The sequence below is a fragment of the Orycteropus afer genome, unplaced genomic scaffold, assembly GCF_000298275.1.
Source record: "Orycteropus afer afer isolate SDZICR_OR568_19922 unplaced genomic scaffold, OryAfe1.0 scaffold00157, whole genome shotgun sequence".
Lineage (NCBI taxonomy): Eukaryota > Metazoa > Chordata > Mammalia > Tubulidentata > Orycteropodidae > Orycteropus > Orycteropus afer.
Genome location: NW_006921744.1, coordinates 1,769,239 through 1,784,789, shown reverse-complemented (window position 1 = coordinate 1,784,789; position 15,551 = coordinate 1,769,239).

Here is a 15,551-nt window from a genome sequence, read left to right as displayed (position 1 = left end):
TCCTTAAAAACTACTGGGTAATAGAATAAATGGGAGTTATGGTAGCACAGTGCCTAAGTTATTTTACTGCCAACCAGAAGTCTGGCAGTTCAAATCCACCAGCCACTCCTTGGAAGGAAGGTTGGGCAATCTACTTCTGTAGTGATACCACATCAGAAACCCAAGGAGGGGTCGCTACAAGTCAGGTCTGACTTGACAGCACATAACAACAACAACAATCAGAATTCCAGAACAGGAAAAGACAAATAAAACCACAGAAAAAATTTTCAAAGATTTGTTGGAAGAGAATTTTCCTGGTGTGATGAAAAATGAGAATATACCCATTCAAGAAGTCCAACAAATCTTAAACAGGATAAACCCCCCAAAAAAATCACCAAGACATATCATCATCAAACTCACCAAAACCAAAGACAAAGAAAGAATCCTGAGAGCATCACAGGAAAAATGAAAAGTTACCTACAAGGGGCAACCAATAAGACTGAACTCAGATTTCTCTACAGAAACCATGCAGGTGAGAAGACAATGGGATGGTATATACAATACCCTGAAAGAGAAAAATTTCCAACCAAGAATTGTGTACCCAGAAAAACTGTCCCTCAAATATGATGGTGAAATTAGGACATTTCCAGATAAGCAGAAATTAAGGGAATCTGTTAAAACCAGAGCAAGCTTACAAGAGATGCTAATGGGAGTCCTCTGGACAGAGAAGCAACAACAGCAAACAACTGACCATTAACACACATGGTAACATAACCCAGAAACCAACCCAGCTATGGAAGTATCCAAAGTAAATAAGCCTACATGTAAACAGGGAACCAGAGATATCAATTGACAATTGACAAATGAGGACAACTACAAACCAAAAAGAGGGAAAAAACTGTGTCATTATAGAACTTCTAGATGGCAGGGAAGTCAAGCTCTGGTAGCATAGTGCCTAAGGCACTTGACTGCTAACCAGAAGGCAGGTGGTTCAAACCCACCAGCCACTCTTTGGAAGGAAGGTTGAGCAATCTACTTCTGTAATGATACTGCCTCGGCAATCCAAGGAGGGGTCGCTATGAGTTGGGGCCGACTCAACAGCACATAACAACAACAACAACACAGAAGTCAAGACAACTACAAGATAGAATGGACTGTTCTAAACTTGGGAAGAAAGCTGTAAATCACAGGGTAACCTCAAAGAAAAGTAATAAATCTTAACATCAATATAAAAAAGAGAACAATATTTAGCAAATACTAAAACAACAGCAACAATGGAAGTGATAATATGTTTCATAAGCAAAATGAGCTCAGCACAGAAAATTATATGGAACAAAGAAATTGGCACAATGAAAAAGCATATAACAAAAATGACAGCAACAAATTCATATTTGCCAATAATTACATATCTGGCAAGGGTCTTATCTCTAAGATTTATAGAAAACTCCAATGCCTCAACACCAAAGGAATTAACAATCCAATTGAAAAATGGGCAGAAGACACGAATAGTCACTTCACCAAGGAGGATATTCAGGGGGCCAGCTAATACATGAAGAGATGCTCATGATCACTGGCCATCAGAGAGATGCAAATAAAAACAACAATGAGATACTGTCTCACCCCAGCACTGATGGCAAGGTTCAATGAGACAAAAAATAGTAAATGCTGGTGGGGATGTGGAGAGATTGGGACTCTCATACACTGCTGGTAGGTTTGTGAAGTGATATAACCACTGTGGAAAGCAATATGGAGATTCCTTAGAAAGGTGGAATTGAAGATACCATATGACCCAGCAATCCCATTGTTGTGTTCTTGTTGTGTATATCCTAGAGAGATGAAAGCCAGGACAGGAACAGATATATCCACATTTATGTTCATCGCAGCACTATTTACAGTAGCAAAGAGATGGAAACCTCCTATGTGCCCATCAATGGAAGAGTGGATGCCCAAACTATGGTACATACACACAATGGAGTGCTATGCAGCATTAAAAAATAATGTAGAGTCTGCAAAACACTTCATAACATGGATGAACTTGGAGGACATTATGCTGAGTGAAATAAGTCAATCATAGAAGGATTGTTGTGGAGGGTCAAGGAAACGTTTATATATTGAGGGAAAGTTTGTTGGTTACCAGGGGTGGGAGGGTTGGGGAGGGAACACTGCAAAAAAAAAAAAAAAATGCATTGACCCATGTCACTTTAGTTTTGTGTATTTCACTGTACATAAATTACATTTCAATAAAATGCATTTTTTAAAAAAGATGCACCTGACCCAAACTACGGTATTTTCAATTGCATCATATGCATCTGAAAGCTGGACAATGAATTAGGAAGACTGAAGAAAAATTGATGCCTTTACACTATCGTGTTGGTAAAAAATATTGAATATGCCATTGACTGCTAGAATGAACAAATTTGTCTTGGCAGAAGTACAGCTAGAATTCTCCTTAACCAAAAAAAAAAACCAAACTCACTGCCTCGAGTTGAATCTGAATGAAAGCGACCCCTCCTTGGGTTTCTGAGGCAGTATCACTACAGAAGTAGATTGCCCAACCTTCCTTCCAAGGAGTGGCTGGTGGATTTGAACCGCCAGCCTTCTGATTAGCAGTCAAATGTGTTAGGCACTAAAATGGCCAGACCTCCTCTCTCATACTTCTGTCATGTTATCAGGAGAGACCAGTCCCTGGAGAAGGATATCATGCTTGGTAAAGGAGATGGTCAGTAAAAAAGAGGAGGATCGTCAATGAGATGGACTGACACAGTGGCTGCAACAATGGGCTCAAACATAGCAACAGTTTTGAAAAGGCATGGGATAGGGCAGTGTTTTGTTCTGTTTTACAAAGGGTCGCTAGGAGTTAAAATGGACTTACCGGCACCTAACAACAAGGAGAACATTGAACTGAATTTGATCTGCTTTTGTAAGTGACCCATTACATTATGGACATCAATGCAATTAGTTTACTGTGCAGAGCTGACCAAGGCATGCCACCTCTTTGCCTTTTCACTTGATATTCCTGGACTGCTATGATTGGAGCACCAAAACCCTTCTTGCTTTCTGACTCCTTTCACAATCTCAGGATAATAGCTATTACTTCTTACTCCTCTTAGTGATATACTAGTTGCTGTTGAGTCGACTCTGACTCTTTCATTATGATCCCTTGTGTATCAGAGTAGAACTGTGCTCCACAGAATTTTCAATGACTGAGTTTTTGGAAGTAGCTCACCAGCCCTTTCTTCCCAGGTGCCTCTGGGTGGACTTGAAACCCTAACCTTTCAGTTAGCAGTTGAGCACTTAACCATTTACAACACCCAGGGACACTTAAGGAGCTTGTCTGAAACAGCCCCTCACTTTAAAACCTTATCCTACTACCCTGAGCCACCCATGTGGTTGCCTCTAATTTCCTTCATTGGAATGATTTCTATAATACTCAGATAGAGGCTCTGAGTGAGAAGCTGAGTTGTTCCCTCAGTAACTTTGAGAAACTTTGCAGCAAAACTTTTGGCTGCTCAGAGGCTCTTGTTTGCTTATTACTTGGTGTTCAGCTATACTCTCCAATGATAGGAATTCCAGCAAACTTAGTTCTGGATTTAAAAAAAAAAAAAAAAAAAGGCTTACTTTGACATATTTATTCAGCATAACATATCTCATGACAGGTAAGAGAATACTGTCTCTTTGATGATTACTGATGATGTTCATGCAATTCTGGAAAATCTTTTCTCAAGAAAAAGAGTCTACATGCTGTTCCCACTACCTAAAAGTTCTTTCTTTCCTTCTCTACATGGAAAAATCCTACTTATCCATTAAAAACAAAACTCAAATGTTCCCCTTTCTGAGATATCTTCCCTGGCCTTCTTTGACAAAATTGTCTTTCCTGCCCTCCATCTTCCCAAACAGTTAAGAACCTCACCAAATAGACTATGAGCCATGTGAAAGCAAGGACCACATCTTGTTCATCTTTGGACACCCAGAACCTAGAAACTGGCATATACCTAGGAACCCAGGAACTGACATATACCACTTAAAATATTTGTAAATACAAGTATGTATTTGAGAACATCCTGTTCTATTTCATGACTATCTTAAAGTATGGGAAAGATATATAATAGTTCAAGACGGCACCAAACAAAAACAAGTGAGAAAAAGAAACAGGCCAGAACATCAGGGAAGGGGAGTGAGGAAGAGAAAGAAAAAGATAATATGTGGAGAAGGATGTGTTGAAAAGGCATATGAGATTTGATAGTGTTTGGTTGCAGTCCCAAGGTGAGACAAATAGTTAATGCACTTGCCTACTAACCAAAATGTTAGAGGTTCAAGTCCACCCAGAGGTGGCTTGGAAGAAAGACCTTGTAACTGGCTTCCAGATAAAATCAGCCATGGAAAAATCAGCCACTGAGCACAGTTCTAATCTCATACACATGGAGCTGCATGAGTTGGAGTCAACTCCACGGCAACTGGTTAGAATATTTGATTACCCACTCTTACCAACTTCTTATTATTAAGTCATAAGTTTCTGATTGTGGTTTCTTTCTTACCTCTGTCATTTGAGATACTAATTAGCTGTTGAAACATTGTTCATAATTTTTATTTTTCCTTAACTTTAAATCTCAGAGCTTCCAGACTACTTTACTTACCACTCTTATTCCCCTGATTCAGAACCCTCTGGGTCCTCATTAGAATAATACTGGTCGCAAGAAAGGAAGCACTCTGTCATCAGAATACTTCAGATGGGGTGGGAGGGAGCAGTTGCTTAAAGGCTTGTGACTTATCCTTGATCAAAAGAAATTTGTTACCATCCCAAGAGAAAATATATTTCACATAATTCTTGAACTATATTCAGTATTTAATAAGTCACTTCTTTATTGATAGAACAGTAGAAAGGGGTACAAAGAGTTTATTTCATATATTCATAAAAATCAAAAAGTATACAGCCAGAATCTACAGATAGTAATCTGAGATTTAAAGAAAGAAAATATCAACCTCTAAACCCTGTGGTTTCAAAACCAATGTATTCACCATGAACTGATCTTGTTATTCACTAGCTTCACTCCAGAGGCAAGACTGAATGTCAACTATTTTCTTGACCTATAAATAATAGGTACCATTAGCTTAGAAATGAAATTTAGAGCATAATAATAATAAAAAAGTAATTCAATATTGTTACTAAACTAAAATAAATAATTATCAGGCTAAGTTCTAAATCTTTAGGGAGAGGAGAAGGTTTTCAATTACTGTTCTGTATGAAAAAGATTTTTCACAGGAAAATTGATAAAATAATATTTTTGCAACACAAAAATTAAACTAAGAAGCCCTGGTGGTGCAGAGGTTAAATGCTTGGCTGTTAACTGAAAGGTCAGCAGTTCAAACCCACCAGCTGTTCCTCTAAGAAAGATGTGGCAATCTGCCTCCATAAAGATTGTTTTTTTTTTTTTGTTATGTTAGGTGCTGTGAAGAAGGTTAAGACTTACAGCAACGCTATACACAACAGAGCATCCTGACAATCATTGCTATGTTTGAACCCATTGTTGCAGCCACTGTGTCAATCCATTTCATTGAGAGTCTTTCCCTTTTTCACTGACCCTCTACTTTGCCAAGCATTATGTTCATCTCCAGGGACTGGTCCCTCTAGATAACATGTCCAAAGTACATGACACAAAGTCTTTCCATCCTCACTTCTAAGGAGCAGTCTGGCTGTACTTTGTCCAAGACAGATTTTTTTCATTCTTCTGGCAGTCCATTGTATATTCAATAGTCTTCCCCAGCATCCATCATAATTCAAAGGCATCAATTCTTCGGTCTTCTTTAGTCATTGACTAATTTTCACATGCATATGAAGCATTGAAAATTCCACAGCTTGGGTCAATCTCACCTTAGTCTTCAAGATGACATCTTTGCTTTTTAGCACTATAAAGTGATTGTTTGCAGCAAATTTGCCCAATGCCATACACTGTTTGGTTTCTTGACTATTCTTTCTATGGGCATTGATTGTGGATCAATGAAAATGAAATCCTTGACAATTTCAATGGTTTCTCCATTTGTCATGATGTTACTCATTGGTCCCTTTGTGAGAATTTTTGTCTTCTTTATGTCGAGGTGTAGTCCATACTCAAGGCTAAAGTCTTTGATTTTTATCAAGCTGCACTTTGAAATCTTCTGTTCAACCCTTTTGCTTCATCATTTCTCCCATTCACTTTAGCTGCTTTCTGTTCAGGAGCAACTTTCACAACTTTCTCTTCTGATATCCATTTTAGTCATTTTTCTTTTCTTTTTCTTTCCGATCTTTTTAATTGCTTTCTTCATGTATGATGTCCTCAGTCACTAGTGATCCATGTGTCAAATCTATTCTTAAGATGGTCTCTAAATTCAGGTGAGATGTAATCAAGGTCATCCTTTGACTCGTGTGGATTTGTTTTAATTTTCTTCAGCTAAACTTTGAACTTGTATATAAGTAATTGATGTCTGTTTCACAGTCAGCCCCTGGCTTTGTTCTGGTTGATGATATTGAACTTCTCCTTCATCTCTTTCCACAGATGTACTTGATTCGATTCCTGTCCATTCCATTCTATGAGTCCATGTGTGTGTGTGTTGTTGTTGTTAGGTGCCATTGAGTTGGTTCCAACTCACAAGCAACCACATGCACAACAGAATGAAACACCTCCCAGTCCTGCTCCATCTTCACAATGATTGCAATACTTAAGTGAATCATTGTATCCACATGTCAATTTATCTCATTGAGGGTTTTCCCTTTTTTCACTGACCCTCTCTACTTTACACTTGTCTATGCCAAGAAATTTGGAAGACAGCTACCTGGTGAACTGACTGGAAGAGATCCATATTTGTGGATGAAGCAGGATATCATTCTCCAGGGAATGGTCCCTCTGACAACATGACCAAAGAACATGAGAAGAAGTCTGGCAATTCTTGCTTCTGAGGAGAATTCTGGCTCTACCCATTCCAAGACAGATTTCTTCATACTTCTAGCAGTCCATGGTATTTTCAAAATTCTTTGCCAACACAAATTCAAATGCATCAATTCTTCAGTCCTATTATCTATCATCCAGATTTTACATGCATATGTTGTGGTTGGGAATACCATGGTTGGTTCAGGCATACCTTAGTTTTGAGAATGACATATTTGTTCTTTAACACTTTAAAGAGGTCTCTTGCAGCAGATGCCCAGTGCACTATGTCATTTGATCTCCTGACTGCTGCTTCCATGGGCATTCATTGTGGATTCAAGTAAAACGAAATCCTTGACAACTTCAATCTTTTCTCCATTTATTGTGATATTGTTTATTGGTGTAGTTGTGAGGATTTTTGTTTTCTTTATGTTGAGGTATTATCCATTCTGAAAGCTGTAGTCTCTGTTGTTGTTGTTGTTGTTGTTGTTGTGTGCCGTCGAGTCGGCCCCGACTCATAGCGACCCCTCCTTGGGTTTCTGAGGCAGTATCACTACGGAAGTAGGATTGCCCAACCTTCCTTCCGAGGAGTGGCTGGTGGGTTTGAACCGCCAGCTTTCTGGTTAGCAGTCAAGCGCTTTAGCCTCTCTGATCATCAGTAAATACTTCAAGAATTCATCATTTTCAGCAAGCAAATTGTGTCATCCGGGTATTGCAGGTTGTTAATGAGTCTTCCTCCAATCCTGATGCCATATTCTTGTCCGGCTTCTTGTATTATCTGCTCAGCATACAGACTGAATAAATATGGTGAAAGAATACAACCCTGATACATACATCTGATTTTAAACCATGCAGTATCCCCTTGTTCTGTTTGAATGACTGCCTCTTGGTCTATGTACTGGTTCCTCATGAGCACAATTAAGTCTGGAATTCCCATTCTTTGCAATGTTATCCATAATTTCTTATAATCCACACAGTAGAATGCATTTGCATAGTCAATATAACACAAGTAAACATCTTTCTGGTATTCTGTGCTTTCAGCCTAGATTCTTCTGACATCAGAAGTGATATCTGTCATTCCGCCACCTCTTCCAAATCTGGCTTGAATTTCTGGCAGTTCCCTGTCAACATACTGTCAATATTTTAAAAATTATTTTCAGTAAAGTTTTGCTTGTGTGTGGTATTACTGATATAGTTTCACATTTTCCACATTCTGTTGGTTCACCTTTCTTTGGAATGGGCACAAATATGGATCTCTTCCAGCAGTTCAAGAAGTAGCTGTCTTCTTAATTTCTTGGCATAAACAAGTGAGCAGCTCCATATGTATAGTCACCATTTATGTTGTTGAAAAAAGGTATTTCCAATGAATAAATCATTGGTCTTGCAAAATTCTACCTCTGGTGTCATTTCAATCAACAAGGCCATATTTTCCAACTACCTATGCTTCTTTGGGAGAGCCCTGGTGGTGTAGTGACTAAGTCATTTGACTGCTAACCAGAAGGCTGGTGGTTCAAACCCACCAGCCACTTCTTGGAAGGAAGGTTGGACAATCTACTTCTGTAGTGATACAGCCTCGGAAACCCAAGGAGGGGTTGCTATGAGTCAGATCTGACTCATAGTCGGATTTTTGTGAGTTTTTTATGCTTCTTTCTTTCCAACTTTCACATTCCAGTCACCAGTAATTATCTATGCATCTTGATTGCATGTTTGGTTAATTTCAGACTACAGAAGTTGGTAGAAATCTTTAATTTCTTCATCTTGGACTTTAGTTGTTGGTACATAAATTTGAATAACAGCAGTATTAACTGGTGATCTTTGTAGGCATGTAGATATTATCCTATCACTGACAGTGTTGTACTTCAGGATAGATCTTGAAATGTTCTTTTTGACAACTAACGTGATGTCATTCATGTTCAGTTTGTCATTCCTGCCATGTTGTTGTTGTTAGGTGCCATCAAGTCATTTCTGACTCATAGCAACTCCATGCACAGCAGAACTAAACACTGCTCGACCCCGTGCCAGCTCCACAATCCCTGCTATACTTGAGCCCATCGTCACAGCCGCCATGAATTCCTGCCATAGTAGATTATATTATTATCCAATTCCAAATGGCAAATACCAGTCCATTTCAGCTTACTAATGCCGAGGTGATCAATCTTCAAGTGTTCCATGTCATTTTTGACAACTTCCAGTTTTCCTTGATTCAGACTTCATAAATCTATGTTCTAATTATTAATTGATCCTTTCAGCTCTTTCTGCTCATTTTGAGTCATGCCACAACAGGGAATGGAGGCCCTTAAAGTTTTACTCCATTCCCATCTTTAAAGTCACCTCTACTTTGGGAAAACATTTCTTCCCCAGTCATATTTTTAGTGCCTTCTAACCTGAGGGACTCATCTTTTGGCACTGTATCAAATAGTGTTCCACTGCTATTTGTAAGATTTTCACTTGTGGGTTTTTTTTTGGTTTTTTTGTTTTTTTTTAAGAAGTTGATCACCTGGTCCTTCTTCTTAGTCTGTCTTAGGCTAGAAACTGTGCTGAAACCTGTCCACCACAGGTGACTCTGCTGGTGTTTGAAATCCCAATGGAATAGCTCCTGACATCACAGGAATGTGCAAGCCACCGCAATATGAGAAACTGACAGACCATTGGTGGCAGTAATTATTACAGCTTTGAAAACCCTATGGGGCTGTCTACTCTGTCTTAGAGGGTTGCTAAGTTGGCATTGACTCAATGGCACACAACAAAGATTGAATCAAAATAGAGTCTAAGAATTAAAAAAGAAAAGATCATGTTGTTCAGTTGTTTGTTTAACCTAAATGATAGCTGGAATGCAATGCTATTACCTCATAGGCTAATGATGATGATAATTATCGTATGTCATTAGGTGCAGCAAGATTGAGCTCTTGACATTGAATGTGAGTAGAATGTGGTCCTCTTCTAGGCTCGTTTTTTAAAAATACTCACCTATTCACATTCCTCCATTCCTGCTGACAGGAATGGAGAAGTTACCTACTGAATATGATATAGCCTCTGTCTGCCTGGGCCCACACCCATGGCATAACTGCACGGCATAGAGCCACCACCAACCTGAAACCTACGCCCTGTACTGTTATGTGAGCAAGAACTCAACCTCTAATTCTCTAAGCAACTATATTTTGGAATTTTATTTGTTAGAGCAGCCTGTCTTTCTTGTGTAGATATGTACCACTTTTATTTCATTTTTTAGTATTTTGTAAAAATAATACAAATTTATTAGATAAAAATAGTGCAAATACAGGTAAACAAAAAAGAAAGGAAATAAAAATCACTTGTAATTACTAACTTGAGGAAATTTACTGTTAATATAGCCAGCATTTTAAAAAAATATATTTATTTACCATTTTGTAAGACACTTTTTCACTTTAAAGGTAACATGAATGTCTTTCCTTCTGTGTGATAAATATTATTTTACCACATATTTTTTAATGGCTGCATTCCCAAAAGTGCACAGATTGTTGGAAAATCACAGTCATAAACTAATGAAGCTAGAACATCTCTAGGCAACAGTTCTCAGAAGTCTTAGATCCTGGTCTAATAGCACAAATGACACTTACTAAATTATAATTGGTTCTGGTACAGGATATCACTGCTGATATCAGTTGGTTCTTGGCTGAAAGCAGAAAATAGCAGAAAGATGTTTACCTGTGTTTTATTGATGATGCAAAGACATTTGACTGTATGGATCATAACAGATGATGAGTAATGTTGTGAACGTTATGCAGAACGAAATCCAGAACACTAAATTGTGCTCATGTGGAACCTGTACAGAAAAGGGAGATATCCCATGGTCTAAAATCTTCCAAGACAGATTTGTTCATTCTTCTGGAAGTCCAATATTCTTCACTAACATGATAATTCAAAGGATTGAATTCTTCAGTCTTCCTTATGCATTGTTCTTGTTTATTGTCCAGCTTTCTCATGGATACGAGGCAGTTGAAAATACCATGGCTTGGGTCAGGCACACCTTAGTCTCCAAGGTGACATCTTTGCTTTTTAACTTTTTAAAGAGGTCTTTGCAGCAGATATGCCCAATGTAATACTTTGGTTGATTTCTTGACTTCTGCTTCCATGGGCATTGATCATGGCTCCAAGTAAAATGAAATCTTTGACAATTTCAATCCTTTCTCCATTTATCATGATGTTGCTTATTGGTTCATTTGTGAGGATTTTTGTTTTCTTTATATTGAGTATAATCCATTCTGAAGGGTGTAGTCTTTAATCTTGATCAGTAAGTGCTTCAAGTCCTCTTCACTTTCAGCAAGCAAGGTTGTATCACCTGCATATTGCAGGTTATAAATGAGTCTTCCTCCAATCCTGATGTCACCTTCTTCTTCATATAGTCCAGCTTCTTAAATTATTTGCTCATCATACAGATTAAAAAGTATAGCCAAAGAATGCAACCTTGACACACAATATTCCTTATTTTAAACCATGCAATATCCCCCTTGTTCTGCTCAAATGACTGCCCTCTTGGTCTATGTGCAGGTTCCTTATGAGTACAATCAAATGTAATTAATCTCCACTCTTTACAATGTTATCCATAATTTGTTATAACACATACAGTCAATTGCCTTTGCATAGTCAATGAAACACAAGTAAATATGACATTCTCTGCTTTCAACCAAGATCCATCTGACATCAGAAACAATATCAGAAGGAATCAGTCTCTGAGGAGGGACATGAAGCTTGGCAAAGTAGAAAGTCAACAAAAAAAAGGAAGCCCCTCAATGAGGATTGACACAATAACTGCAATAATGGGCTCAAACACAGCAATGATTGTGAAGATGGTATAGGGTCATGCTGTGTTTTGTTTTACTATGGGCTGGAACTGACTCAATGGTACCTAACAACAAACATGAACTTGAACCATTATACAATGGTAGAAGTTAAGCTACTATGGAAAAAAGTATTGTCAAAATAAGGTGGTTGGGGTGGGGGAAGTAGGCCCAGATCAGCATGGCAGCTTTGCATCATCCCACAGAAAGAAGAAAGAGAAGTCCAGGGCAAGCAATTATTTTTAGACAGAAAGGTAGAAGTTGTATGCATCCCTTCTGCTCACAATCCATTGGTGATAGCTTTGTTGCCTGGTCCAACCCAGCTTTAGCAACATCTGGAAAATGAAGTCCAAGCAACATGGCCTTGATTCACTCACAGATCCTTAATACAGAAGAAGGGAGAAGAGATTTGAGAGACAAACAGCAACCCACAATATCCTTCACAGTTAGCGGAGAGCTCAGTGCACAAGAGCAGAAGCTCTGCATCAGTGGCAGTCTAACATTGAGTACCATCTTTGATACTTATTGGGTGTCTGGGATAAGTCTGTTACTTAGCATCAGCTTGCAACTATCTAAAACTCACACAGTTTTTATAGGAATTCATTGGTTTAATATCTATAAGGTTTTTGCGGTAGTTAAGGTTATGTGTCAACTTGACTGGGCTTGGTTTTGAGTGGCTGGGGAGCTGGATGTAGTACTCCCCATGATAAGGCTGCTAATCAACTCCATATTGGAATCTACTGTGAGCAGCTGAGTAGCTGCCTTAGGGATGTGGTCTGCTCTCAGTTTATAAGAAGAAGCTTTGAGAAAGGTCTCTATAGCTTTTGAGCACGCTTGGACCTTCCATGCAGATGAGTCTTTAGTAGCCTGCCATGTTTTCCTGCCGATCCTGGGACTGTCTCCAGACTTGAACTTGTGGCCTGCTGTGTTGTTTGGTAATCTTGGGATTGTGCCATTTTTATTGACCTTGGGCTTGTTAGCCTCAGCAACCAGCAGCTGCCTGAGTGAAGAGACACTTCTAGCTCCGGTGGGCCAGGAACTAGAGGAAGAGCTGAAGCCCAGTGTTTTGGTTACCTAGTACTGCTCTAACAGAATACACCAAAAATGGGATGCTAAACAGGAGTTTATTCTCTTACAGTTTTGGCAGCTGCCCAGCCAATCAACCAGGCCCAGCCAAGTTGACACAAACTGAAGTACCACACCTAAGGTCAGGAGCCCTTCACCCAGCCCCTAGAGCTGGCACTTTGAACTGAGACTTCTAGCCTCCTAAACTGTGAAAGTATAAACTCCTGTTAGAGCTATCCAACTGTGGTATTTTTGTTAGACCAGCACAAAGTAACAAAACAGTGTTTATAAAATGTTAACTATAATTATTATTGTATCCTGAAGATGGATGGTATGTGCCTAAAAAAAAGTGAACATAATATACCAAGGAAACAAACCCTAAAAGATACTAAATACAGAGTGATGGTTAAAAGCATAACTCTGGAATCTAACTGACCAGATGTGAATTCTGGCTCTGTCATTTACTAGACTCTTAGACAAGTTTGGCTACCCCTGTGTCTCAGTTTCCTCATCTGTGAAGTGGAGATTATAACTAATATCTATCTCATAGGGTTGTTTGGATGATTAAATGAGTTAACATGGAAAACATGTACAACAGTATCTAGCACATAGCACCCCATATCTTTTGAGTTGATTCTGACTCTTAATGACCCTATAAGACATAGCAGAACTGCCTTATAGGTTTTCCATGGCTGTGATCTTTACAGAAGGAGACTACTACATCTTTCTCCCATGGAGCAATTGGTGGGTTCAAAACACCAATCTTGCAGTTTGCAGCCCTACACTTAAGTACTGTGTCACCAGGGCTAGCACATAGAAAGATAAATATTACCTTCTACCTATCATAAAAAGAGCTGTGGTGGTGCAGTGGTTATGCGCCAAACTTTTAACCAAAAGGTTGATAGTTTGAACCCACAAGCTGCTCGGTAGGATACTAAGCAGTGATGGCAATCTGCTTCAGTTATGATTCACAGCCTTGTCAATCCTATGGAAGGAGGGCTGGTGGTGCAGTGGTTAAGGCCCTTGGCTGCTAACCAAAAGGTCAGTGGTTTGTACCCACCAGCCGCTCTGAGGAAGAAAGATGAGGTAGTAGCTTCCATAAAGATTTACAGCCTTGGAAACCCAATGGGGATTGCTATGAGTTTGAATCAACCTGATAGCGATGTTTGTTTTTTTGGTTAAACCCTATGAGGCAGTTCTACCCTGTCCTGTAGGGTTGCTATGAGTTGGAATAGACTCCATGGCAATGGTTTTCACCCATCTTAAAGGAGTAAGTGCTTGACTACTGACCAAAAGAGGCATAAACCCACCCAGAGGTGCCTCAAAAGGAAGGCCTGACAATCTGCTTTCAAAAGGCTTTGTCCTTGAAAACCCTATGGAATAGGGCCTGCTCTGTAACACAGGAGCCTGCCATGAGTTGGAATCAACTTGTTATCAATTGGTTTGGTTTGGTATCCATCTAAGTGTGTTCTCAAAGAAAATTAACCAGTATTTTTATAAAAACCATGGTGATCCAGTGCCTACGGCATTTGACTTCTAACCAGAAGGTTGGTAGTTCAAACCCTCCAGCCACTCTGCAGGAGGAAGGTTGGGCAATCTACTTCCATAAAGATTTATTGCCTTAGAAACCCAATGAGGTTGCTATGAGTTGGAATCCACTCGATGACAGTGGGTTTTGGTTTTTTTTTTGTTTGTTTTTTTGTTTATTCACCTGAATCTTTATAAGTGACTTACACCTGAACACACACTGACAATCACATTAAATATCACATATCTCTTTTTCCCACATTTCAGTTGCTATTCTTCCAGTACTCAGGCCTCTGTCCTTTCCAAAATTAAAAGACTGGTATTCTATAGCACAGGAGGTGGCAATGCATTCATCACCCAAATTGAACAGGAATGGCATCTAAGCTCAATTTCATTTCCTTTTGGAGAGTCATGTATGTTCTCATACATCTTCCTTAGTTCTGCAATACAGGCTCCTGAATGAACAAGTGTTCTTTCAAGTAATAAATTTTCTCAAAGAATATCCCCTGTTGATTCTGAGACTTTGAGATTGAAACCTATTCTCAGAATCCAGAATTAAATTAAGCCATATCTGTCTTTATTATTTTCAATAAATGCATTCCCTCAAAATCTTAAATAATGATATATACCAAAAAGCCCTTCATTACAATAGCTACATTTTAGCTGTGATTAAGTGTACCCATTTAAATCAATGACAATTTGTAATCAGAAAATTAAACAAAATTAAGATGGTAGGAACACTTGCCTGAAAGTCAAATTCTATTAACCTGTTGATTGTCTCTCATAAATGTGATTAATTCTTGGGTCATTTTCACTTCTTGGAGGTTTTCTTTTCTAGAAAAGATGTTTTAAGTCAAAAATTGTGTCAGTTAAAAATTATTTTCCCACAGATTTAAAGTCGCATTGGGGCATTAAATTCTGAATTAAATGCTCAGTGTCAAGCTTTTTATTAAGATGACACTAACAACTATATTTAGCAAAGTATGAATTATATATCTTATATATGCTAAATAAACATATAATGTCATATACCAAGTTTTTATCTTCTGTGTAATTTCTGCCCCATTTCACTGAATAAATCTGAAAATCAAGAAATGCCTTCATAGAATTTAGAAGGGCTCTTTCTTTTCTTTTCTAACTTCTTATTTTGAAACAATTTTGGACTTGCAGAAGAGTATAGGGAGTCCCATACATCCCTCATTCAGTTTCCCCTAATGTTGTTGTTGTTGTTAAGTGCCCTCGAGTCATTTCTGACTCATAGCGA